Genomic DNA, 27116 nt, shown 5'->3' with positions numbered 1-27116 from the left:
ATCAAAACTAAATTATGTAAACAAATAAAAACCAGTCTGTCAAAAATGTTCTGTTATTGTAAACGTCAAAAAATTTCCACTATAATTCGCTGTTGGGTACCCCACGAGCAAAAAATTTCCGATAAAATACCTCCGTTGCCATGGTGATCTGTCAAAATAACGTATTTTGATTGGTTCAAAATTACAGGTGTGGAATTTTCACTAGTAATACCACTAGAGGTCAAATTATTTCCGGAAATTTTTTTGAGATCATGAATATTTTGAAAATTTCCCGAGTCGCAGACGAGGGAAATTTTCTAAAAATATTTATGATCAAAAAAAAATTTCCGGATATTAATTTGACTTCGCGTGGTATTCGGTAAGGAAATTCCACACCAAATTTGCATTTGAAAATCCAAAGCTGCATGAACAGATTAATAGCGCGCCATAGCTTTGTCAGCAATTATTTTGGCTTTCAAATTCGTAATTTCTACTCATTGTAGTTGCATGGGAATACCATTTCAAGATAGAAAATAGTATATTCTTCAATTTTACATAAGTTTTGAGTAACTACAAGTGATAGAAAATGAATCAAAACTAAATTATGTAAACAAATAAAAACCAGTCTGTCAAAAATGTTCTGGTATTGTAAACGTCAAAAAATTTCCACTATAATTCGCTGTTGGGTACCCCACGAGCAAAAAATTTCCGATAAAATACCTCCATTGCCATGGTGATCTGTCAAAATAACGTATTTTGATTGGTTCAAAATTACAGGTGTGGAATTTTCTTTAAAATTTTTAATTTTCTTTTAAATTTTTGAATTGTCTAAACATTATTAATTTGTAATCAAATTTTTTATAATAATTGCATTGAAAAATTAGAACAAAAACAATTTCTTTTTATTTTTAAATTTCATGATTCCCGGGAATTCCCGGGAAATCCAAATTACCAACTTTTGATTACCGGGAAATCAAAAGGGGCCGGGAAAATGGAGCTCTAATTTGAAAAAGAAGACGTTCAATTTTTTGACGAAAATTGTAATCCTTTTGGATTTTTTCAGTAATGGATTATAATATTCTGCAAACGTTCTGATGAAAATTGTAATTCTTTTGGATTTTTGTAGTAGTTTTATAAATAAACCAATTACACCAAAAGTTTTTACTTTATTTTTTTCAAGTTTTTTTATATGGTATAGTTATACAGCCAACTACTGGGGAGCTTGCCTTTATAAAATAATTTCAATAATTTACATACTAGACCAGGGCGCATCTGTAAAAATATTAGTACATTTGGACGTTGAGAGGTGACTCAAATTTTTTTGCAGAAATTGCTTGAAAATAACTCAATTCATAATATTTGAGTTATCCTCCCTCTCAAAAAGGTCCGGAACATTGTTTAAATAATCAAAATGTCAAAAAATGAAGGAAAAATTCGATTTTTTTCTTCGTTTTTTGATTATAACTTTAAGAGTATTCATTTCCGAGAAAAGTTGTATTGACATAAAAGTTGTGTAATTAAATTTCCTTTAATATAGAGTTGGTTGAAAATTTAAAAAAATAGTCACCCTTGTTGCAAAATAGCAGTAATTGGGAAAAAACTATACAAAAACAAGTATTCGCATTTTACGTTTTTCAACCATTTATGCTAAACTTAGGACCTTAAAATTTCACCCAGAAAAACTATATGATTTAGTTAAACAATACTGTAAATTTCATTAAGATCGGTTTAATAGATTTTGCAAAATAAATTTTGCAATCTAGCTTTCGCAAAAAAAATTCATTTTTTCAAACTGGTACAGGACTGAAAATAAAGCAGATAGCAAGTTAAAAATTTTTTTTTGCTTATAGAAGTGTACTGTACCCTTCATTTTCAATTTGCAAAACTAAAATCGATTAACCACCACGGCGTCAGGAATTTTTTTAAATAAACATTAATTATTGGAGTTGCGCGCAGGACACCGGATAGTTTGCTCTGATTGGGCATTCCAATGACCTTTGATAATTATTGATACATTTTAATTTTTATTACATTTCGATATAAATAAATAAATTTGTTTATTGCAAAATAAAAACACATACTCCATCCTTTGAAATAACACTGTTTTTAGCAAAAACTTTTTTTGTTCATATATTTTAACTTGAGAATAAATGTTTATTATTTTTAAACATATACAATTGTTTAAACAATATTTCACAAACAATAATAAAATTAGTTTGATTTTTGTGGAATTAAAATATTAAAATACAACAAAATATAGAGTAAGAAAATAATATATTAGATGAAGATTGGCAGAAATTTTGGTGGAAATCAACTTCATGTGAATTGAACACCGCTGTCCTGCGCGTAGCACCAATAATTAATATTTATTTAAAAAAATTCCTGACGCCGTGGTAGTTAATGGATTTTAATTTTGCAAATTGCAAATGAAAGGTACAGTACACTTCTATACGCAAAAAAAATTTCAACTTTGTATCTGCTTTATTTTCAGTCCTGTAACATTTTAAAAAAATGAATTGTTTTTGCGAAAGCTGGATTGCAAAATTTGTTTTGCAAAATCTATTGAACCGATCTTAATGAAATTTACAGTATTATTTTTCTGGATCATAAAGTTTTTCTGAGTAAAATATGAAGGTCATAAGTATAGCATAAATGGTTGAAAAACGTAAAATGCGAATACTTGTTTTTGTATGGTTTTTTTCGAAAATATTGCTATTTTGCAACAAGGGTGACTATTTTTTCAACTTTTAACTAATTGTATATTGTAGAAAATTTAATTACGCAACTTTTATGTCAGTACATCTTTTCTGGGAAATGAATACTTTTAAAGTTATAATCAAAAAACGAAGAAAAAAATCGAATTTTTCCTTCATTTTTTGACATTTTAATTATTTAAACAATGTTCCGGACCTTTTTGAGAGGGAGGATAACTCAAATATTATTATTTGAGTTATTTTCAAGCAATTTCTTCAAAAAAATTTGAGTCACCTCTCAACGTCCATCTCAAAACAGATGGGCTCTGGACTATACGTACGATAATCTATTGTTATACACTCCATGTTCTTCAAATAACAAATGGAAGTCCATAAGAGTCGTTTAGAGTTAGAAAAAAGCATCAATTACCATTTTCAGAAACCATTACCATTTTATTGAACTATCTTTTATGTAATATCGCTACAAATTGGTACAGAAACGAGGCTATAAAAAATACAATTCATAAAATGATTCAAATTTAAATAGACTGGGTGCCAGGTCATAAATATCAAAGTGAACTTACTTTATATTGGTATCAAACTGTTTCTTTGTGTCTCGTCGAATGTTATTAAAAATATTCCATTACAACTAAACTAGAAATTATACAAGAAATGTTTTGTTTGTAGGTTCTTTGACCCAGTGGCGTGCTGGCCATATAAATAAATCGGTGCAATCACCGAGAGGCCGCGGCCTCTTGAGGCCGGTCAAATAAGTTTTTTTCGCAAAAAATTTAGATGTAACAATTTTTTTTTCATTTAAAATCAAATGATATTAACAAAACAGTTCAAAAATAATCAATTTTTTTTAATCGTAAAAACAGTTTAAGTAAATGAATAAGACTTAATGATTGTTACAGATAATATTTATTTTCATACATAGACCACTAACCAAAAATGAGGTGCAACAAGAAATTCAATATTTAAACACTAGAAAAGCTCCTGAGCTAGATAAAATAACACCCAAGATGATAAAGGAACTACCAGATAAAGCAATCACACTGATAACTCTCATCTTCAATGCCATTCTACGCTCAAACTAGTGGCCAAAGCTCTTTATAACCGCTGAAATAATATTAATCCCAAAAACAGGAAAAAATCTCAACGAGGTTTCATCATAAAAACCAGTAAGCCTACTACCAATCGTATCCAAATTCTTGAAAGACTACTGTTACAAAAAATGAACTCAGACCCCAACACGGATGAATAGATACCCAACCACCAATTTGGCTTTCGAAAAAAACATTCAACGATACAGCAGGTTCATAGAATAGTACACACGATAAATTCTGCAGTGGAAAGCAAACCGTACGGCACGTGCACAGCTGCCTTTCTAGATGTTAGTCAAGCCTTTGACATGGTTTGGTACACAGGCCTGATTTTCAAAATCAAGAAATATCTTCCCATCACCTACCTGAAACTCTTAAAATCCTATCTAAATAGGAGAGAATTCCGAACAAGAGTGAATGAAAGTTATTACAATAATTTTCCTATAAAATCTGGTATCCCACAATGCAGTGTTCTTGGAGCAAATTTATACCTGCTATACACAGAAGATCTACCCTACAATAATGAAAGCATCTAACAATAGCAATAATGAAAATACAATTATAGCATCTAACATTCAACAGGTACAACTGAATGAAATCGAGACATGGTCAAACAAGTGAAAAATTAAAATTAATGAAACAAAATCAGTCCAATTGACTTTTACCTTGAGAAGAGACCAGTGTCCCCCAGTTTCACTTGATAATATCCAACTTCTTTAATCCTCCGCACCAAATACCTAGGAGTACATCTTGACTCAAAACTCAATTGGAAAGAACATATTTTTAAGTAGGTAGGAAATCGAAAATGACCCTAGAAAATAAAGTCTTTGTCTACAAAGCTGTCATAAAACCTATCCGGATGTACGGAATCTAACTCTAAGGATGTGTACGAGCAATTCAAATACAGCCATATTTTAAAGAAGAATCAAAAATACTGCGAATGATAACTGATGCACCTTGGTGTGTATCAAACCTAACGCTTCATGAAGACTCCCGTTCATACAGGACATGATCACTAAATATAACACTAAGCACCATGAAGGACCGGAATCACACGGTAACCCCCTACTTCAACCTCTATTAGAACATTATGCCAATGGGGATTCAAAATAATCTGGCCAGCTGACCAAAAAACGGTTAAAGTGGTTTTGTCACTTGAGAAGACCTCTCCAAGCCAATAGGAGCCCTTTGCTCTGCAGGCAGCAAATTAGCTTATAGAACCTTATTTGTTTTGATTGCTAAAGAGTATGAAAAAAAATTTTTCACACATAGGTACAAGTATATTTTTATGGTTTTCCAATTTCCTTCAATTCAAACATATACCTATGTACATACACGGGACTTACACGGTCTGCGGGCCATCTAGTACTCAAAGTTTGTCATTAAATATAATCATATATTATGGTACAACAAAAATCAGTCCATAACTTATTGTTACCTTGTGACGCATCATGTCTGGTTAGCTGTTAGCATAATAGAAATATTTGCATGAAGCACAGAGAACAGGTTGGACATAACATTAAATCAATAAATTAGTATAGAATATTAAAAATCAATTCAAATTCAAGAAGCTGTTTCAATACGATTAAGTTACAAATAAAAATAAATTCTGATAATAAAAGGTAAAATAAGAATGGGAGGCCGCTTTTCTATAAAATCACCGGGCCGCTCGAAAAGTTCCAGCACGCCACTGCTTTGACCACAATCTGCTTTTACAATAGAAGTTTTACTTTGTTGCGTTTTAAGTTATATTTTGTAAAGAATAAAAGCGTATTTATATCAAAATAAATTTTTGAAGTTATACTTCTTTACATTACTATAAACGATCACAACTTCGAAGTGGTTAAAGACTTTAAATATCTAGTAGCAACAATCACAATTGACAACAAATTAGAGCAAGAAGTTGAAACGAGAATAATGGCAGGAAACTGATTTTTCTTTGCAATGCAACATCTAATGAAGTCAAAACTTCTTTCACGAGGTGCAAAAATCAAGATATATAAGACCATAATACGACCAGCAGTCTCGTATGGAAGCGAAACATGGACGCTAACGAAAAGAGAAGTAAATAAATTGCTGGTGTGGGAACGTAAAATCCTTCGAATGACATATGGCCCTTGCAGAGGCAGCAGAGACAGCGTGACAAACGAATGGAGACGCAGATACAATAACGAGCTAAAGTCTCTATTCGGAAAAGAAAATCTAGTCAGATATATAAAGGCCAATAGACTCAGATGGGCAGGGCATGTGATACGCAGTAACGACAATAACCTTATGGCTTCATTCCGTCACGTGACCTCACCGCCTCAGGTGAAACAGTGATGAAGTCATGGAAGTCAACCAAGTTGTAGTGGATTTTTAATTGAGAATTATTGTAAGATTCAGATATTGTCTACCAATCAAACAACTTCTAAAGAACTTTAAGTTGTTGTTGTTAGTTTATTGATCGGGATTTTAAATTTTATTGACAAATATTGTATTAGCTCAATAAATTACCTATGAATATTTTTAACACATATTTCAACTTTTTTTATTTTCACCAAAAAAATCTTCAGTATATGGCAAGCCCTAATGCATTGTTACTTGATATTTTACGGCTGACTTAAGATATCCGCGACACCATCAGCAATATTTTTGGTGACAAAAACGACTATCTCCACATGTTGGTTACAAACACGGCCAACTCCATATTTTAACGTTAAATATCCCTTTAACTACAGTAAAAAGTATAAATATTATTATTCCAAGATGCTCTGGAAATAATTATTAATCAACAAAAAAAAATTCAACAGTACCAAATGTGTGGAAGTCGTTTAAACAGTTTTTTACCTATAGTGCAGTCACTGAAGGTTTTCACCTCCGATTTCGTTGAACCTTCATCGATTTTCATGAAAATTGGTGAGTAATTAGAGGATACTTCAAGGAACAAAGATAACATGATGCCAACTTGCGCTTTTACCCTGGGGTGGATGCCACCCCTTCTCGGGGGTGAAAATTATTTTATTAAAAATAATACCATAAGTCGATAGAGGGACAAATTATAAGCAAAATTTATTATATAAAGTTATTAAAATAAATCAACACTTTTTGAGTTATTAAACACCAAAGATTTTATTTTTTCGTAAAAAAATGCATGTTTTAAATCGGTTTTTCACGTATAAATCAAAAACTATAAGCTTTTACAAAAAAGTAATTATAACTGAAATTGAAGATAATAAAAATCTAAATACATATCTTACATAAAGAACTAAACTAATGTTAGTTCAAAGTGAGTTATTGGCAATTGAATGTGTATTTTTTTCGACGAGTACTCAAATCTAAGTATTCAAGCTTAAATAACGGGAAAACGATGCAATGTATAAAATATTCCTGTTAAACATTTGTCAAAGTACTTCGGAATACCTATCAAATGAGCTTCAGAACAAGGTAATAGCGTCAAAATTAAGCAAGTTATAATGAAAATAAAAGAACAGTTTCGAATTTTTTAGGAAAAAGTGAAAAATAAAACATACGCCGTTTCCACAAAAATTAAAATTTATAGTAATCCTTACAAAAACTTCTTTGTTAGCATAAGTAATGTTTTCGATAATTTTGACCGGTTAAGAATGCATATTTTTGAAAAAAAAGATATAATTTAAAAAAATCATAATTTTTAAAATGATTGTAATTCTCATATTCTTTTGATAATAACTCCAAAAATACTCAATATACGTAAAAAATTATATACAACCCAATTTTAGTTTTTTCTGTGCCAAATATTTTACCTGTTTTACTATTTCTATAGGGTAAAAAATAACCGAGATAAAAACGTTTAAATCTTAAATTTTGCTGTGGGAACCATGCAACCGGGGTAATTTAACCTTTTCTTTTTAAAAAAGTAAGGGGTTTAAAAGATTAAGTTCAACTTGCTTAAATATCACTTGGAATAAATTTTCAAACAGTATTTAGATGAACCTGATATCGTAAACAGGAACGGAGTTATTAAAAAAAAAAACAATAACATTCTTTGGAAAAATTTTTAAAAGATAAATTTTAAAAAAATTTTAGAGCTTAACTTTTAACGCTATCAACATGTTCGGGGGCTCATTTAATAGATATTTTTAAGTACTTTGACAAATGTTTAATAAGTTTATATTATAAAATGCATCAGTTTCCCGTTATTTCAGCTTGAATACTTAGAGTTTTTTACTTGCCGAAAAAAATAGATATTCAATTACCTATAACTCACTTTTAGTTAACATTAAAAGGTTTTTGTAGTAAGGGGTTTATTTCATTTTTTATTAGCTTCAATTTTGATAATAATAACTTTTTTGAAAAAACTTACACTTTTTGAGTTATTGATGAAAAATTGGTTAAAAACATGCATTTTTCTCAAGAAAAATTAAAATCTTTGATCTTTAATAACTCAAAAACTTTTGATTTATTTTAATAACTTATTATATCACTTATCACTTATATAACTTATTATATAATGAAACAAAATCATTTTGGTCTTATGTACATACTAAAAATAAGTCATCGCGAATTCCAGGTGAAATGTGCTATGAGGGAAATACTTTTGATAATCCCCAGGATATTGTCAACGCTTTTAAAACATTTTTTGAAAAAGTATATGTATCTACTGACAATAATGAACCAGAGGACATCAGCGTTCAGGGTTTTAATTTACCAACCATTAATTTTTTGAAATTTGAAGAAAATGAAATTCTGGAAGCCTTTAAAAGATTAAAAAATAAAATGACGACTGGTCCAGATAAGATTCCAGCATTTCTAGTTAAAGATTGTACACGAATATTTGTCAAACCGCTTCAAAAACTGTTTAACTTGTCTTTGGAAACTGGAAAATATCCTGAAATATGGACAGAGTCAAAAGTATGTCCTATATTTAAAAATGGAGTTAAATCTGATATATCTAATTACAGACCTGTCTCTCTGTTGTGTAACTTCTCAAAGATTTTCGAGATTGTTCTGTATAATCGTATATATCCGTGTGTTCGCGGCTATATTGCACCTTTTCAACACGGATTCATAGATAAACGATCTACTGTCACAAACCTGGTAGTGATGACACAATTTATTTCTGAAGTATTAGATGAACAAGGACAAATTGATGTCGTATATACAGATTTCTCGAAGGCATTTGATAAGGTGGTTCATCCGTATTTATTATCCAAGTTATCAAATTTAGGATTTTCTGTTAATTTAATTAAATTCTTTGGTAGTTATTTAATAGGAAGGAGACAGTATGTATTCTATAATGGTTTTAAGTCAGATTTAATTCTGTCTAAGTCTGGTGTTCCGCAAGGCTCCAATCTAGGACCGTTATTATTTTTACTTTATATTAATGATTTGTTTCAAGAAATTAACTGTAAAAAATTGTGTTTTGCGGACGACTTGAAAATTTTCTGTAAGATCGACACTATTGGCGATTGTTTAGAACTTCAGCGTAACTTAACTGCTATTGATACATGGTGTACTAATAACAAACTACTATTAAATTCTGCAAAATGTAAAGTAGTGAGTTTTTGCAGGAAATTGACGACAATTAACTTTAACTATATAATTCAGAACTCTGTTTTGGAAAAATGTAATAGCCTCAAAGACTTAGGTGTCATTTTTGACTGCAAGTTAACTTTCAATTTGCATATTGAACAAAAAGTTTCTGAAGCTATGAGAATGTACGGTTTCATTATTAGGAATTGCAGAAACTTCACCAACATAACACCAATAAAATTATTATACTATTCTCTAGTACGTCCAAAATTAGAATATTGCAGTTTAGTTTGGTATCCTATATATAATTGTTATACAAAAGATATTGAAAAAGTACAGAGAAAACTTATAAAATATCTGATATTTAAAATTGATGGAATCTATCCTAACCGTGGATGTGATAATAATACATTATGTTGTAGAGTTGACATGGTTAGTTTAGAATTAAGGAGAGAAATTAGTTCATTAACATTTTTGTATAAATTATTACATAACAGTATTGACTGTAGTGATTTATTAGCACAAATTAATTTCAACGTTCCTCGAGTTAGATCTAGATCAAACGTTTTATTTAAGTGTCCAAGAGCAAGAACAAATATATTAGTTAAATCGCCTCTTTTTGTCATGTGTAAGAATTATAATAGTATTTGCAATCATTGTGATATTTTTTCGTGCTCACTTAATGATTTGTTAAAAATGGCTTCTCTTTACTTAGATTAGGTCTCTACTATTACTTTGTAGATGTTATACTAATGAATTATGTTATTTTTTTCCTGTATTTGTCCTATAAATGGGAAACTGTTGGGCAATAAAGCTATTATTATTATTATTATATAACAAATTTTGCTTAAAATTTGTCCCTCTATCGAATTATGGTATTATTTTTAATAAAATAATTTTCACCCCCGAGAAGGGGTGGCATCCACCCCCAGGGTGAAAGCGCAAGTTTGCACCATGTCATCTTTGTTCCTTGAGATATCCTCTAACCACTCACCAATTTTCATGCAAATCGATGGAGGTTCAACGAAATCCGAGGTAATAGCTCATATCCACCTTCAGTGACTCCACTACTATGTATACTGAAAATTTTGCTAAATGGAGTTCCCCAGAGAATCCCCATGGAGGGGATGTAGAATTGTAAACTTTTTTAGTAAACAGACAATTTCAACTACCTATACCCAAATTTTCATCCTTCCTTTATTTTTTTTGGTCAGATTGTTCTTTGATCGGGCTATCTGTGGTAATTGTAACATTACAATAGTTATATAAAAATAAATAGAAGAGAATTTGGACCGTTGTGGTAGTAAATTGCTTTTAACTTATGTAGTGTTGTGTGATGTATCGACCAGACTCCACCAGAAATAATCAACAAAAATCGAACTTTGTGTATCTGAACGAGGAAAATAGGAGGAAAGAGCAGGAGGTAACTAACGAGTGCAAATTTTCCGTCCGTGTGGTAAATCATTCAGCTTGGGAGCACCGGCCGACAGTCAGAAAATTCTCACTTGCAATCGCCCAATAAGATTTTTCCCGGCGGGGTTAATTTCCCTATTTGCGAACGAGAGGGGTGGCTGCCAAACCATAAATCATTGCGGAATAAATGAACGTCGTTACCCGTGCAAAGTTGTCCGCTTCCGGTCTGACGAATAACCCTGAATCGCAGTTAATTAATAGGGCTATTCTTTTCCCTAGAAGCCAATTCCGGTCTGCGGACGCAAAACAAAAGCCAAAAACAATCGGGAAATTTACGTAATCGGAAAATACAAATCTCTGATACATTTTGGGTGCTTTGTTTTATGCTGGAACTTGATTTAATATTAACCCGGTTTGGTTTCGCCGCGGTTTGCAAACAATGTGTTCACTGTTCTAGGAACTTTTTTAATTGTGCCGTATGTACTAATTCAAACAATGAGAGAACAGTAATAATTTTTCAAATTAACAGACTCTCTAACTTTAAATTCGGTTGCACAATTCTTTACAGTCTAGTACGGTGTTTGGTGGTAGTTACAGGGATATTTGAATATGTAGCGATATACTCGTATTATAAGTTTGATTGTGGGAAAATTATACTGTGTGGCTTCTTCTGTATCTGTCTGTAAAGTAGGGAGGGAGAGTCAAGTCCCACAGCACTTAGGTCACAATTGACCCATTGTGCATCCTCCCAGGGGGTTGTCGTCCGTAGCTCATTATCCATCCTGCCATTTCCAGGAAAGCGGACAAATCACTAGAGGAGATCTCCCATATGTCGGCAGGTGTAGGCCAAGGCTCGCCGAACGCTTACTCTCGTATTGACTCTGGACATTCACATAGGACATGCTCGACAGTTTCGTCATCTCGATCACACTTTCTGCACAGAGGTGTGTCTACTAGCCCAAGTGTGTGGAAGTGTTTGCTTAGTTGACAATGGCCAGTTAAAAAACAAACTGTCAAGCGTAAGTTTGTCCTGGTCATTCTCAAGTACTTTTCTGATATAGACTTCGCAAGGTTCCTTAGTATTAGCTTGGCAAGTCTACATCCTGGACTTTCTTCCCAACTTTTCACGATTTTCCGTGGTGGGAGTAACATTTGACAATTTCCGCGATTATTGCAATTGACTAGCCAAAGACCACCAGGTCCTAAGAGTGTTAGGCCTGTTGCCTTCCTAGGTAGCTAGTCAGCAATGCTGCTACCTTTATTTCCGTTATGTCCTTCTTTAACCCACCTTAGGATGATGTTGTTACCATCCGAAGCTTGGTCTAGTGACTCATGACATTCCATAACTAGCCCTGATGTGACACGTGGTCTAATCAAAAACATCAAAAACATTGAGGCATTCGAGATGTGACGCCACAGGAGAATGTGGAAATACCAAGGACATATAGACTGTGTAACAACTCAAAGATTTTGCTGAAGATGGAGAAGGAATGCGAAGTCATAAAAACAATACAAACGAGAAAACTGGAATATCTAGGCCACATAATGAGACGGGAAAAGTACTCCCTGCTAAGGCTCATAATGCAAGGAAAACTCTCTGGAAAGAGAAATGTGGGACGTAGAAGGAATTCCTGGTTGCGAAATTTAAGGGAGTGGTACGGGTGCAGTTCAATACAATTGTTCAGAGCTGCAGCCAACAAAGTTAAAATTACTGTGATGGTAGCCAACCTCCGATAAGAGACGGTACTGTAAGCAGAAGAAAATGATATAATAAGTAAAAGCCATTTATATGCATATCACTTAAACAAAAATATCCGGAAGTTCGGGTATATATTCACACGTTTCGACAGAGTTCACGATATTCACAGTTGATCACATGCTAGCGCTACGCGGCTCTTATTGGCCGCAGCGGAGATTGCCGTGTTTGGTACGCACTCAACTAGGGATATTGCCGCTTTTGATCCCAATATGAATTTTTCACTGCGGTTTGTATACAGTTAAGACGCTTTTGGATCTTACAAATAGTTTTATCTAATAGATAATAAAAAACGCAACAGATGGCGTCCCTAACTCAAAACAAGAAAAAATGGAGATTGCCTTTGATTTTACACCCCTCACTTGTGAGAGTGTTTTCCCCTTTACGGCGTTACCAAAGTCGTCAGCGTAAACAAAACTCTCAGTCTGGAGGTGCATTGGTTGGTCGATGGTGTAGATGTTTTAGTGTACATAGTACTCGTATTGTATATAGTATCGTGTTAAGCTACTTGCCCAGAAATTTAATTTTTCGCATTTATGTTTTACTTTTTCACAGTGTAAACTCTCTTTAAAATCAATGCAAACTGCAAGCAAAAAAATATAAATCGATGCATATAATAAAAATGTAGTTATTACGTTGGCATCACAGCGAGGCCCTCGCCTGCGCGAAATTAAACTTGTCACTGCCAGATTTAGTGGATGCAATCTGTTCATGAATAAGGTTTTGAACTACCTACCTCTACTTCCTAGAATATACAGGCTTTGAACACCACCGTCACCGTGCGAAATTATTACATAACAAGAAGAAGCATTAATTTATAAAACCGGTGGCCATTACTTTTTTCGTTTTACTTTTTTTTCGAAAACGTCCGAATACGGCAAAGAATTCCGGGGACCTGCTTTTGTTCCGTGCTTGTCGAACACGCAAGCATGTTTTTTTATTATGAAAACTCGTACATGAGTACTGCATATCCGCATTTAGGTACATAAAATTCTACTTTAGGTATCTGTTTAAAATACTATATTTTTTTGAGTTAAATACCAAGAGCTACAAATTCATGAGTCACTAATATCAATTTCCGCTACGTATACTTAAAAAGAGTTTTCTGATAATATATTCGGTTCGCTAAACTCAGACACAACTGGCTAATGATCTTACTAGGTAATTTTTTGTTTTTGCCAATTTTGCCAGAATTGACAAAATTACTAAATATTTAGTAAATATTAACTATTTAGTAATTATTTTTTTTGCCAATTTTACTAAATTGGCAAAATTACTTGCTAAAATCACTAGCGAGTTTAGCGAACCGACTATATCTGCATTTTTCTAAGCTTTCGATTATGTATAATACTCTGTTTTTTTTTTGTTTCCCTAAATATTTGTTCAGATATTAGACGCGTTTAGTTTATTAAATTTCAAATATTACAAATTTACTTCATCATCATGGGCCCCCTTTGGGATCTTTTGATTCATTTGTAGCGGAGAATCAGTCCGCATTAACATTATGATTTTACAATTGGCTGGCGCGGATCCAAGGGGGTTCAATGGAGTCAATTGCCCCCTCCGTGAGACCTCGCCTGGTGTCTACTGACACTGTTTTTAAGAAAGAGATTACGATTGAACATAAATAGTGAATTTTGTGTCCTCTTGATAACTGAAGAACTGAAAGATAAATATGGCAGAATTCCTTGAAATCGAAAATTATTAAAAGTCTTTGGAACATAATAAATGAAAAAGTCCCACAATAAATTTATTTATTGCCATCTATTCAATTCAATGCCAGAGACCAGATAAAAATAGTAATTGCCGGTGCTATGTTATGGTAATTTTATCATTTAATAAAACCCCCCGAATAAGAGCCGCTTTTAGAAAGATGTATAAAGTATTATGTAACAGGGACCTAAAATTGGCATTAAGGATCCGACTACTTCGCTGCTACGTGTTCTCGGTCTTACAGTATGGTGTCCAGTCTTGGACTGTGAATAAAATCGATCTAAATCGCCTTGAGGCTCTCGAAATTTGGTGCCATAGAAGAATTTTAAGAGTTTATTGGATGGAGAAGATTCGAAACTCCACAACACTAGAATGTCTCAGCAAGACTACTGCGATTATAAAAAGCATCAAGAAGAGATAGCTGGATTATTTCTGACATTTAATGAGAGGTACCAAATATAGGTTGCTACAAAATATTATTCAAGTGAAAATAGCAAGCAAACGCAGTCCAGGACGAAGAAGAATTTCATAGTTGATTTAGGGTGGCAATAAATAAAATTAAGATACCTATGATGGTAACCAACGTTCTGAAAGGACATGGTACATGAAGAATAAGAAAATAACAGCCCACACCGAAAAAGAATCCTGCGTACGTGAGTGACGAGAAAATTTTTATTTTATTGCCTCGACCTTGCTGAATCCGCCGTTGACAATTGTATTGGTTGTGTAGGTTGCGCGAATGTGTGTGAACAATTCCTTTGTACAAACTAAAATAGGAGGCAAAGCTTCAAAGGCGTTCGATATAAACACCGGACTAAGACAGGGAGACCCGATCTCCGCATTACTATTTAATCTAGTATTGTACTATGCAATGCAAAAAATCTACACTTACCAGAGTCAAACCAGACATAATTGCCAGAGGAGCAAAGATTGTTCTCACATTTGCAGATGAAGTAACACAGACAACACTAGAAGTTAAGGAAATAGTTTAGAACTTTGAAGAAGCAACAGTAAACGTCGGCCTGAAAATAAACGAAGAAAAAACTAAGTACATGGTCATGTCAAGAAAGGAACGACAGCGAATAAGACAAAACATTATCATAAACGATCATAACTTTGAGCTGGTTCAAAGAATTAAAATACCTAGGAACAACAATTGAAGCGCTTATTGTGTAAAGGAAATAAGTCCACAATACTTAGTTTTTGAGAAAAACGAAAAAAACTATTTAGTTAAGAAACTTGATGATCTATCAAATTTTGTTCTACAGATGAAATGTAGAAGGAGACTAGTAGAGTGGCATGTGATACAGCAAAAGGTTGGCTTTGAAACCGATTAAGGTCAAAAAGTCGTTTTTAAAGTCTGGGACTTGATTCCTTTATACAATCAATGAATAAAAGACGAAATAGTGCTTCTTCTCTACAGTTATAGTATTAATTTATTTATAAAAAAAGGTATTACAAACAAGACCTAAAATACATCGTAAGACTAACTAACGTAAGCTAACCGAAGTAATAAAAAAAAACGACAAAGTGCCATAAACGATGGTGGCACCACAAGAATTATTGTATAAAGGTTATCAGTCCCGGACTAGTTCCCTTTATACGTTCAACAAAAATTTTATCGTGCGATATTTCGCGTACGGTGAGAGATACAAATTTCTTTTATAGACTCGTCGATCCGTCGACGTTGGTTTAACAAAATGTATATCTCACTTTAATTTCGTACGGAAGTGGACTTATTCCCTTTATACAATAAGCGATTCAATTACCAGTGACTACACAGGAGAACGGGAGGTTGAAATACGAATACTAATAGCGGGGAATAAATCTTTCTTTGTCGTTCAACATCTAATGAGGTCAAAGCTTCTCTCAAGACGTGGCCAAAATCCAAATTTACAAAACCATAATACGGCCAACAATGACATACGGACGTGAAACATGGACATTGAGAAAGAAAGAAATCAATAAACTATTAGTATGGGAACGCAAAATCCTACGATTTATATATGATCCTTGCAGGGACAGTGTGACAAATGAATGGAGGATCAGATATAACAATAAATTAGAGAGACTCTTCGGGCAGGGAAACATTGTGAGATACATAAAAACCAATAGTCTAAGATGGGTAGGTCACGTGGTATGGAGTGGTGATGACAGACTGATTAACACTGTGTTTTGGGAAATACCAGACGGTAGAAGACCGGCAGAACAGCCTAGAAAAAGGTGGAAAGATGCAGTGTGAGAAGACCTGGAGAAGATGGACGTGAGAAAATGGGAGATAGTAGCACATAATCGGAATCAATGAAAGACAATACTAAACGCGGCAAAGACTGACGAAGTGTTATAAAAGGCAAAGAAGAAGAAAGAAAAATTGATTGTGTGACTTGGCATCTACAGTATTTCTCTATTCGTTTCTGTTTTTGCTTATGATTACCCATCTTCTAACTCCCATCCTCTTAAGGTCCTCAACTAACTGGTTCTCCCATCTGATTTTGGGTCTTATTCGTGGTCTGACTGATACTGGTCTCTATTTTGTGATTTTCTTGATAACTGCTTCTGGATTTCTCCTTTTTATATACCCCATCCATTTGAGTATGTGTGCCTTGATAAATCTGACGAGGTCTTCTCCTTTCAAAAGTTCTTTTACTTCGTAGTTCATTAGTTTTTTAAATTCATTACTACCTAAATTTAGTGGGCCTACTATTCTCCGAATTATTTTTCTCTCCAGTATCATCAATCCTTCTTTATCTTTCTGTATCGGACACATTACTTCAGCATCATATATGTTATTACCGGTCTAATTGCTGCTCTGTAAATTTTTAATTTAGTATTCTGAGTGAGCTTCTCATCTTTGAGGAAGTTATTGTATTTCAAGTAGGTTCTGTTTCGTGCCTGGATTCTTTCATTGGTTAATATGTTTCTTGCATTAGTTCCAATAACAGAGACCCCAAGATATTTAAAGTGTTCCACAACTTCGCAAATGCTTCCTTTGTTTTTTATTAAAGAATAAAGTGGATATTATCAAATATTTTAAAATAAGAGAAACCAAAAAGATGTCACAGGTGTTGTTAAATAATTTTTATGGGGAAAATTTAGAGAATTGATTTTATGTCAAAGACCACGAGATCATAAATTTTCATCGCCCTGTATATAGCCAAAATTTGTAAATAATATGATTTAGCCGTAAGGGAGCGTTCAAGTATTACGTAACGCGATTTTTGAAGATTTTTGGCCCCCCTCCCCCCTACGTAACGCACTGTAATGGGCGTTTAACTATTGCGTAACGCAATTTTTGAAGATTTTTGACCCCCCTCCCAACCTGCGTTACGTAGTACTTGAACGGTCCCGAGCCGTGTTTTCGTGGAAAGAGAAAAACGTTAGTGATAAAGATTCTACGTATGGATTTATGCAATTCAAACAATGAACTAAATTACGGTCGGTTTTAGAAAGTTAATGTGCCGCTTTTGAATGGAAAATAGAATGTTTCTAAATGATTTCCTAGAAAGAAATCGTCGGTAAACAATTTTATTAATTTTAGAATATATAGGGTTTTTCTAGGATATAAGAAAACATTTAATTTTAATATCTCTTGGAAATTTGACAATACAGAAAATTTGTATACAAGACAATGTGTTTTTAATAAATGAAAGTAGGGATGTAATGTGTAGAGAGAATGCTTGTGATTGGCGAAGAGATGGATGGAGGGGAACAGAAGATGTGTAATTAAGATCGAAAGGGAGCAGTCCAGTTCGAAAAATAGTAATTTGTGTAAAGTGGTGAATTTGGTGGCCGTGTAAGCAGATTCCTGTTAAGACGAAATCGTGATCAAGACGAGAAGTACAATCTCCTCGTGTCCGAATAGAATCCAGTTTTCTGCCTGGAACGAGTAGCCTGTTTGTATAAATTTTGCACAAGATATCGAGCTGAGAGAAAAAAATCTTGAAATTATAAAGATTGATATTGTTTGTATCGAGTCGGAGACTAAATAGAGGAGAGATTTCGAGCGAGTGCTGTTTTTTGTTTGTGAAACAGTTTGGACGAGAAAGACCGTAGCAGCATCCGAGGAGCACATGTGGGAAAACAGAGGACAACACAATCCATGAGAAGAAGTAAAAGGTTAGTCAGATTATTTGTGAAAAGGGGAGAGTTTGTTGTATATTACATACCATATTTGTTTTTTGTAAATTTATAGTATATTATTCAACGAGCATGTAATGATGGCTATTACTCACGATGATGAAGTTTGCGACACGAGCCGTAGGCGAGTGTCGTAATTCATCAGAGTGAGTAATAGCCATTACATGCGAGTAGAATACTATACTTTTTCTACGACTTTTTTTATTTTAATTAGTAAAAAATTTAATTATCAACTACTCGAGATTTAAATTATAATAATTTACAGAAATACCTAAATACTATTTACCCCTAGGACGTGGCTGAATAATTGGTTGCCTACTATTACTAAATTCTTATTTATTGTAAACATACAACTAGAAATAGTCAATATAAGTTCTATTCGTTTCCGAAAAATTATAAGCTTAAATTTGTACCTACTGTCAGTGAATCTAATAAATAGGAAATGGCTGTTGTCTGTGGACGTATTTCATAATATATAGTTATAATGTATATTTACATTTAACTATATATAATATAATAATATATAACTATACATAATATGTTATAACATATTTAACACAATATAACTTGAAAAACAAACAAAATATTAGTTGTAAATTCCAATTAACATAAACAAAATCCGCTAATGTCACTGTCACTAAATTAAATGATAAACGTCAAAATTTTTAGTAAACAAGATATAAACGTACAAAATATACTGACATTGTTTCAGTTAAAATTCGTTTAAAAATTTTTCGAAGTTAATTATTGGTATAAATTACAATAATTATTGTATTAAATAAACAAGTTTAAGTAATTTTATTTGCAGTTTATATACGATTAATATTAAAAGTGGCATGCGCCACTTGAATCTAACTTCAGCCCGTGAGTAATGACCCGTGAGTAACTTCAGCCCGTGAGTAATGAATTATTACTCACGGGTACAGTAGTGGGCGCTGTTATCTATGAAAAAATAGCGAATAATGAGCATGTTATTAAACGGTCGTAGAAAAACAGTTTTACATCATAATTATTCATTCATAAATTCATAGAAGACATAAATACTCTATTTAAAAGGTAAATTAAATATTGTTTTTTTTTATAATAATAAGAATAGTCTACCCAATAATTTAAATGAAAATTTGTTAAAAGAAAATGAGATATAGTATTTTTACTACAAAAACGTTATTACGTAGGTCAAAATTTTTGACGTAAGAGAACTGTCAAAACATTAGAATGTGACTTTTCATTATTGCCGTGTTTATAATAAACATAACAATAATGAAAAGTCACATTCTAATGTTTTGACAGTTCTCTTACGTCAAAAATTTTGACCTACGTAATAACGTTTTTGTAGTAAAAATACTATAGTAGAATTAAAGATTATTTTTATTAGATAAGAAATTTTGACAACAGAATAAAGTTTTAACATGCATTTTGAATCTCATATTTATGGTATAGTATATAAATAAATAATAGTTAGGTATAAAATGTATATGATTTTGATTATTTTTTATTTTCCCTGTTTTGTCCTGGATAAAGTAGGCAACGAGAAATACTAGAAACAACAAATTAGCCTTGAGAATATTTTTATTGGAAAGTTTTATTAAATTTTGGTTTTGTTTCCATGATTAGAAATTAAAATAATTAATTAATTAATTGAATTCATAAGATGCTGATCAATCTCATAGCAGAGAGAAAATATAGAGAATAATAGTATATAGAATATTATTTATTTTCTAGTGTCGAAGTGTATTTAAACTCCTGGACAAAATTAACGCACCACTCATATTTTTCTCAATAATCTTTATTTAGTGATAATTTACTGTACGACAAGTTGCCTATGGACCTTGTTTGACAGTGACGGTTGTTATGTAAGCTAAAAATAGCCCTGTTTTAACAGTAATTTGTATTAAACTTCGTTTTAGACTAAAAGTGAGTTAAACTTTTCATAAAAAGTGCCGATTAAAGCAAAGTGCTTGTGAGAAACAAGCTTTTTATTGTGATCATTTTCATCACATGCATGTTTGGAAGTTCATTTGCATAAAAATCAAATAAAAAAATGAACCTCCAAAGAAATTTGTCAATGGAGAAGGCAGTGTGAGCATCGACTATCCTAGATCAAGAATATTCAATGCGATACGTTGCAGGTTTGTTAGGAAGAGATCATTCCAGCATCAGTCACAAGGTGAGGCGATATAATGAAACAGGGTCGTACCATCGAAGACCAGGGCAAGGGCGAAAACGTTGCACTGATCAAATTGATGATCGTTTTTTGAGACAACGTGCTCTCAGAGATAGGAGAGTCACCAGCAATTTACTAAAAAATGAACTAGCAGATATTCGAAATGTCGCGATATCGTCCCGAACAGTTAGAAGACGTTTACATGAAGCAGAATTGAACAACAGGAAACCGGCCAAAAAACTCTTGCTTACCAGAGAACACAGGGTTCAGAGATTGAATTTTGCAAGATTGCATCAACCATTGGACCATCGATGATTGGAAACGAGTTCTTTTCTCCGATGAGACTAGAATAAGCCTAAAAGTTCTAGATGGCCGTGAGTGTGTCTGGCGAAGGCGAGGAGAATGGTTTTCCAGCTGCAATATCTCTCCTAAAATACCTTTTAGTTGTGGCTCTAAAATGTTTTGGGGGGGATTTTTTTTGAAGCTCGTACGGAGTTGGTCCCCATACGTAGGAGGTCTATGAATGCCCATTATTACTTAGACAACATTATTGTCGAACATGTAATGCCTTTTGCTCCGTTTCTTGGACCTAATTTTTTATTCATGCAAGACAACGCTCGTCCTTATGTGGCTCGACAGGTTATTGGCTGCCTAAATGATGTTGATATTCCATTATTAGAGTGGCCACCTAACAGTCCGGACATGAATCCTATAGAGTATCTATGGGACTATCTCAAAAAAAAAAGATTCGGAGTCGTAGACCCCCTATTGCCAATCACAATCAACTCATTAAGGTCGTTATTGAAGAATGGGAGAATATTCCGCAAGCTTTTGTTAAACATTTTGATATCAAGCATGCCTCGACGCATAAATGCAGTCATAAGAAGTAGAAGAGGGCCTACACGGTATTAGTGTTGTCCCAGATGCATTTTATTGTGTTACTTTACTGATTTTTTTCTTTTTGCAATTTGGAGTTATGCTAGCTTATTTACGCATTTCCGGCAAAAACAATTTTTTAAAGGAAACAATAAGGCAAATTAAGGTCATGATAAAGTCATGTTGCACTTATTTGTAGGTGTTTATTATTATTTCAATGTAACTTAGTTTTATTTTGTATTCATATTGTAAATATTTAGTTTAATTAAAGTGGTGCGTTAATTTTGTCCAGGAGTTTATGTTGGAGAATCTAAAATTATTGGCTGAAGAAGATTTAAAAAATTGTTTTGATTGGTTTGCACACAAACAACTAACTGTTAACTTCACAAAAACTTTCTTTTTGCCTTTTGGATCTTACAGAACAAGTCTGCCTAACTACGAAACACTAATAATATCCAATGAAGGATATAAGGATCAACATATTCTGTCTGCTCATTCTGTAAAGTATTTGGGAATTACAATTGATAGTCATTTAAAATGGAACCTACATATTGCGAATGTGACTAAAAACCTTCGAAGTTTACTCTATAAATTTAAATACGTAAGCAATATTTTAGAACAGCGCCTTTTAAAAACTATGTATTTTGCCTTAGTAGAATCTAGATTATGCTATGGGATTCTTGGGTGGGGCGGGGCGTATGGCAATCATTTGGAACAACTAAATGTCGTCCAAAGAAAAATTTTAAAATCAATTTATCGCAAGCCCAAGCTTTACTCCACTGAATTATTATACAAGGAAACTAATATTTCTGATATTAGGCAGCTTTATTTTAAAGCGGTTACTGTATATCAATATAAAAATAAACAAACACTACAGTTTCCCTTGCATGAATACTCCACCAGAAACAGGAATAAAGCGATATCCCCTAAAAGTGAAAAAACAATTGGACAGCGTTGTTTCACTTACCTATGACCTAGGTCCTTTAACGTTTTACCCATAAATGTTCAGAATGTCGAGAATATAAAACAATTTAAAAATAAATTAAAGAAATATATTATAGATACGCCTCTTTCAGTAATACATGAATTAATTGAAGTTAGAAAATAAAACAAGTGTTTGAATATTGGACTCATAGTTGTTGAACTTAATTGTGTTTTTTTTTCTCATTTGTTGCTGTTATTTTTTGATAAATACATCGTAGGGATGCTGTATTTTGAATTTTTTTTCCAGATTTTTAAATATAATTATTTTCTTTAATTATTTAATTATTCAAAAAACAATGTAATGCTCTTTGCTTTTTCTTTGTTCTCTTATTATTAAGTAATAGATATTATATTATTGTATTGCCTGTGAAAAGATAGTGTGTACCTACTCAGGATATTTTTGTTACATAATGAACCAAATTGACCACTGCACAAGCATTCTGCTTCAAGTGGTATTTTTGTGTTTATTTATAGGGAATTATAATGATTTTAATGTATTACCATTGTATGTGTTGTATCTTTTCTCTGAATAAACATTATTTATATATTTATTATATTATATAATCTAAAACATATTTACGTGAATAAAATAAGTAATTTATTTTATATTTGATTTTCAGACGTGTTATGTGGTTCGTATACATTATTTCGTGGCTAACATGTATTTTTAACAAAATACCTCCTTTAGCGGCCTGTGATTCTCTTTTCTCAACAAATTTCAAAGAAAATCTATTCGGGCCGAGGCGACATCGGCCAAGGGAGCAAGCGGACTCCCGCGGGAGGCAAAAATACTATGTGGGCATTGGTCACGCTCAATAATTTAGAGCTGTCGAGTAAGGGATGTCTGCCGCATCTGTTCCGTCGGCCCATGAAAAAGCCATGATGCTGTCACCCGCACGGACTCCGATATCGAAACGGGGTATTTCTAGTATTTATGAAGGTAATATAAGGGAAAGTGAAATGTGTTTATGTTTTTCCAGGGGATGCTGGTCACTATCGGGATAATCCAGCTTAAGTTTGCGGTTTTCCAAAGTTCAGTTTGCACAATATCTGTTTTAAAATTAAGGCATGTACATATTGTTGTGGTTTGCTCAAATGCAAGAAATTAAATAAAATTAAAATCAAATTAAAGAAACCAATTAAAGAAATTAATATGATATCTCAGGGCTCTTTTACTAATCAAAAACAAACGTGGCTTCAAAGTATTTTTTGCTAGTTGCCTTTGAAGAAAAGGGATAGACAATAGGAAAATAAATTTATATTTATATTTACAGCGCTGTCTGGCCGTCCACTACATTCACTGTAGGACCCATTTTTCTAGCTTTATTTTCCTGCTCTTACAGCGCTGTAATTATCGCTTGTCTGGCCGTAGGATAAGCCGCTAGTAGCAGTAATCTAAGTGACCAGACCAGCAAAAGTTATTTTTATGAAATTATAAAGCAAAAGTTGTATTTTAAAATCAATCAAATATTAAAAGTAAAAAATTTTGGATAAACATGTACCATATACAATGATTAGCATAATAAATTTCAAACATCCATCAAATCATACATCAAAAATTATCAATTCAAACTAATTAAACTTATATCGAAATTAAAAATATCTTAATTTTAGTGCTTCACAATAAATTATCATTTATTTTTAATTCTCAATAAAAACCAACAAAATGAATAACTCCAATTTAATCTAAATAGGTGGTCGTGATTAATAGTCTCTGTTTACTAAAATGACGCAACTAACCTTTGTCTCCAAAATTGTTGACTTCCTCTCACTCTCCTTTGATTGTGTCCTGTCCACCTTGCTCGTACCCTTCAGTATCTCCAAATACTCCTGTCAATTCCTCTACTCCAAATCTTGACTACATGAATAAACTCCTTTCTCTCCAGACACAAGGATATCTCAACTAATCGACTTGGTCCAGTATCAAACGATACATCTGTTTATTACTTACAGCATGTCCGTTGTTACTTCTATCTGCTACTACAGTTGGAACTTTTTCCACCACACACAAATACAACTTTTCACAACATATATATACTTTTTTTTAAAACTTGGCAAGATAGTGTCCTCTTCCGGTATTCAATTCACAATGATCTTTTTCTCTTATGGCAAAACTCTATCAACCTCAAATCTCCCACATTGTTTTTCTCTCACTCAATCAGCAGGTATCTCTATCCACACCAGTTTTACTGTCCTCTCAAAAAACCCAACTTTCTACCATCAAATAATTCGTAAGCAATTCTCAATAAAGACAAATTAACATTTTCAATTTCTACGGAAAAAAATGAAATTATCTATTCTCTACGACCGTTTACTAAACCTATTCTTTTGTGTAATCTTTTCATTGTTTCGTGGTACGCCTACAATAGAAAGTTCAACGTCACATGTTTACAAATGTCTATCTAACTAACCGGTAGAAAAACCAATATATTGTTTCATTCTCTTCGGGGAATGTCTTTAAACCGAATACGATTCACTAATTCCGAAAAACACTTCCTAAATCTAATGCTTAAATAGTATAATATACAGGATGTTGCGATTTCTGTTGGTCTGTGATTTAATTTTTGTCTTAATATTTTCTGTTTTATTTTGAAAAATATGGAAACCTTAACAAAATATTATGAAATTATTATAATAATTTTCATTGTGTGGACAATATCTGTTCAGTTTGCACAACATCTATTTTACAATTAAGGCATGTGCATAATTATGAAATAATTATAATAATTTCAGTTGTGTGGACTATGTTTTTAGATTGCTGATTAGCTCCTTTCGTTCACCGTGTCCTCAATTGAGGACAACCTATTCGATAATGTTTTGTATGTAGCTCCATGTATTTTTACCCTTGCAACACATTGTCCCCGATTATGGAGGACATCCTGTCCGGTCCAATGAGTACTTGTGCTATCATTGCAAATTTTTCTTTACAATGATAGGAACATCCGACATCGAAGGACCAAAAAGCGACGTCGCTATGAACGCTTGGCCGCCACAAGCCAGTTATCCCTGTAGTAACTTTTCTAGGATCTAGCCAGATTTTGACAGTCGGCTCTACGCAGAGTTTGTATCCTCGCTGCCATAGATGGCCAGAGGACACCTGCATTATTCTTTTACAAATATGCCGCCTCAGTCAAACTCCCCAACTAACAATGTCCTCGAATCGAATCAGGCTGGAAGAAAACAAAGGATACGAACACTAATCAGAAGCTATTTGAAATACAAAATTCCCTTTTAGATAGAGTAGTTTACTCAGATCACGGTGTTTCTCGCTTCCTACTTTCTAGAACCTTCTATCTTTTCTTTCATTATCTTTTTGCACCCTACTTCTTCAGTTTTTCATTCGACTTTAAGTAAAATACAATTAAAACTTTACACAAATTCAGCTATGATATTAACTAAACATTTTCTAACGCCTATACTTGTAACAAATCTTGTATCATACTACATGTACATACTTAACTAGGTCGTAACTAGAGCCGTGTATCTAATACCTGCTATGCATTATACATGGGTACACATAGGTGGTATACCGAACTCAATCAAAACAGTTTATATCGATTATGAAACCCTATTCTCTCGTTATGTCATAAACAACCATGTGCACGAAGTAAACAATCCAATCTTAAATTAACCCGTTATAAACCAGCGTCCTATTTATAGATAACTGAAAAATCTTATTCACCACTTAAATTTTTTGTAAAAATGAAAAATTTTCTTGGATATTTTAGGCATTAGTTAACTGAACTAAAATTTTTTTTGTACTATACTGGCAATATCTTCTCAATAAATAATTATAAACATCTGACAAGTTTGCTAACTCTTTAGATTTACGCATTTTAGTAATAGGTTTCATATCGGCTCCTTTTTATCGTTTACTGAATTATTCTTGATTTATATGACATGTGTTGTATAATGTTTACTATAAATTATGTTTAAAACATGACATGTTTTTTAAACGCTTTTATTTAGTTCAATAGATTGCGTCAAATTTTTGGATGTTAATTTGACTACCTTTTCTTCCATGCCAATGAATGAAAATTTGCAGACATATGCATTCGCGGTGACAATACACGAATAGACAACAAAAAATTTTTGTTTATGTTTATTAATTGTTTAAATAAAAAAAACGATTTTAATGGAAAAAGGCCTAAATTCTCTTGTTTTTTACAATGTAGAAACTTGAAACTTTTACGGATGGTAGCTAATGATATAACCTATACATAATTTCACTTTTTACGTTAATTGTTTACGTTATGCGTCATAAATAAACAATAAAGTTTTAAATTTTGAACACTCATATATTTGTTTATACAGTACGATGCAAGTGAAAGGAATAAATTCGTTATTTCGTAAAAAGGCGACTTGAACCCTGGAATGCTACCTGGGGTACACTTGTACCCCAACCTTGTTTGTAAGTTACACCAATTTGCAGTAGTGGGTGTAGAAAATATGAAAATAAACTTGTGAATAATAATATAATAAAATATTTTTGTATACAAAATAAATTCTTAGCATGTTATCTTAAGATTGTTTTTGTCATAAGTTCTTAAAACATACATATATAAATATTTTAGGTCGATTTTATTTGGGGTACCACTGTACCTCGATGTAGCAAATTGAGTTTAGAAAATAAGTGTAACAATCCAGGGTTAAGGAAAAATCCCGAAAGAGGTCGATTTTATTTTTAAATTGCGATATTTTGGCATATATGTCATACTAGTGACGTCATCCTTCTGGGCGCGATGACGTAATCGATGATTTTTAAACGCTTTTATTTAGTTCAATAGATTGCGTCAAATCTT

This window comes from Diabrotica virgifera, chromosome 2, assembly GCF_917563875.1.
Source record: "Diabrotica virgifera virgifera chromosome 2, PGI_DIABVI_V3a".
In the NCBI taxonomy this organism is placed as follows: Eukaryota; Metazoa; Arthropoda; class Insecta; order Coleoptera; family Chrysomelidae; genus Diabrotica; species Diabrotica virgifera.
This window is presented reverse-complemented; position numbering follows the sequence as displayed.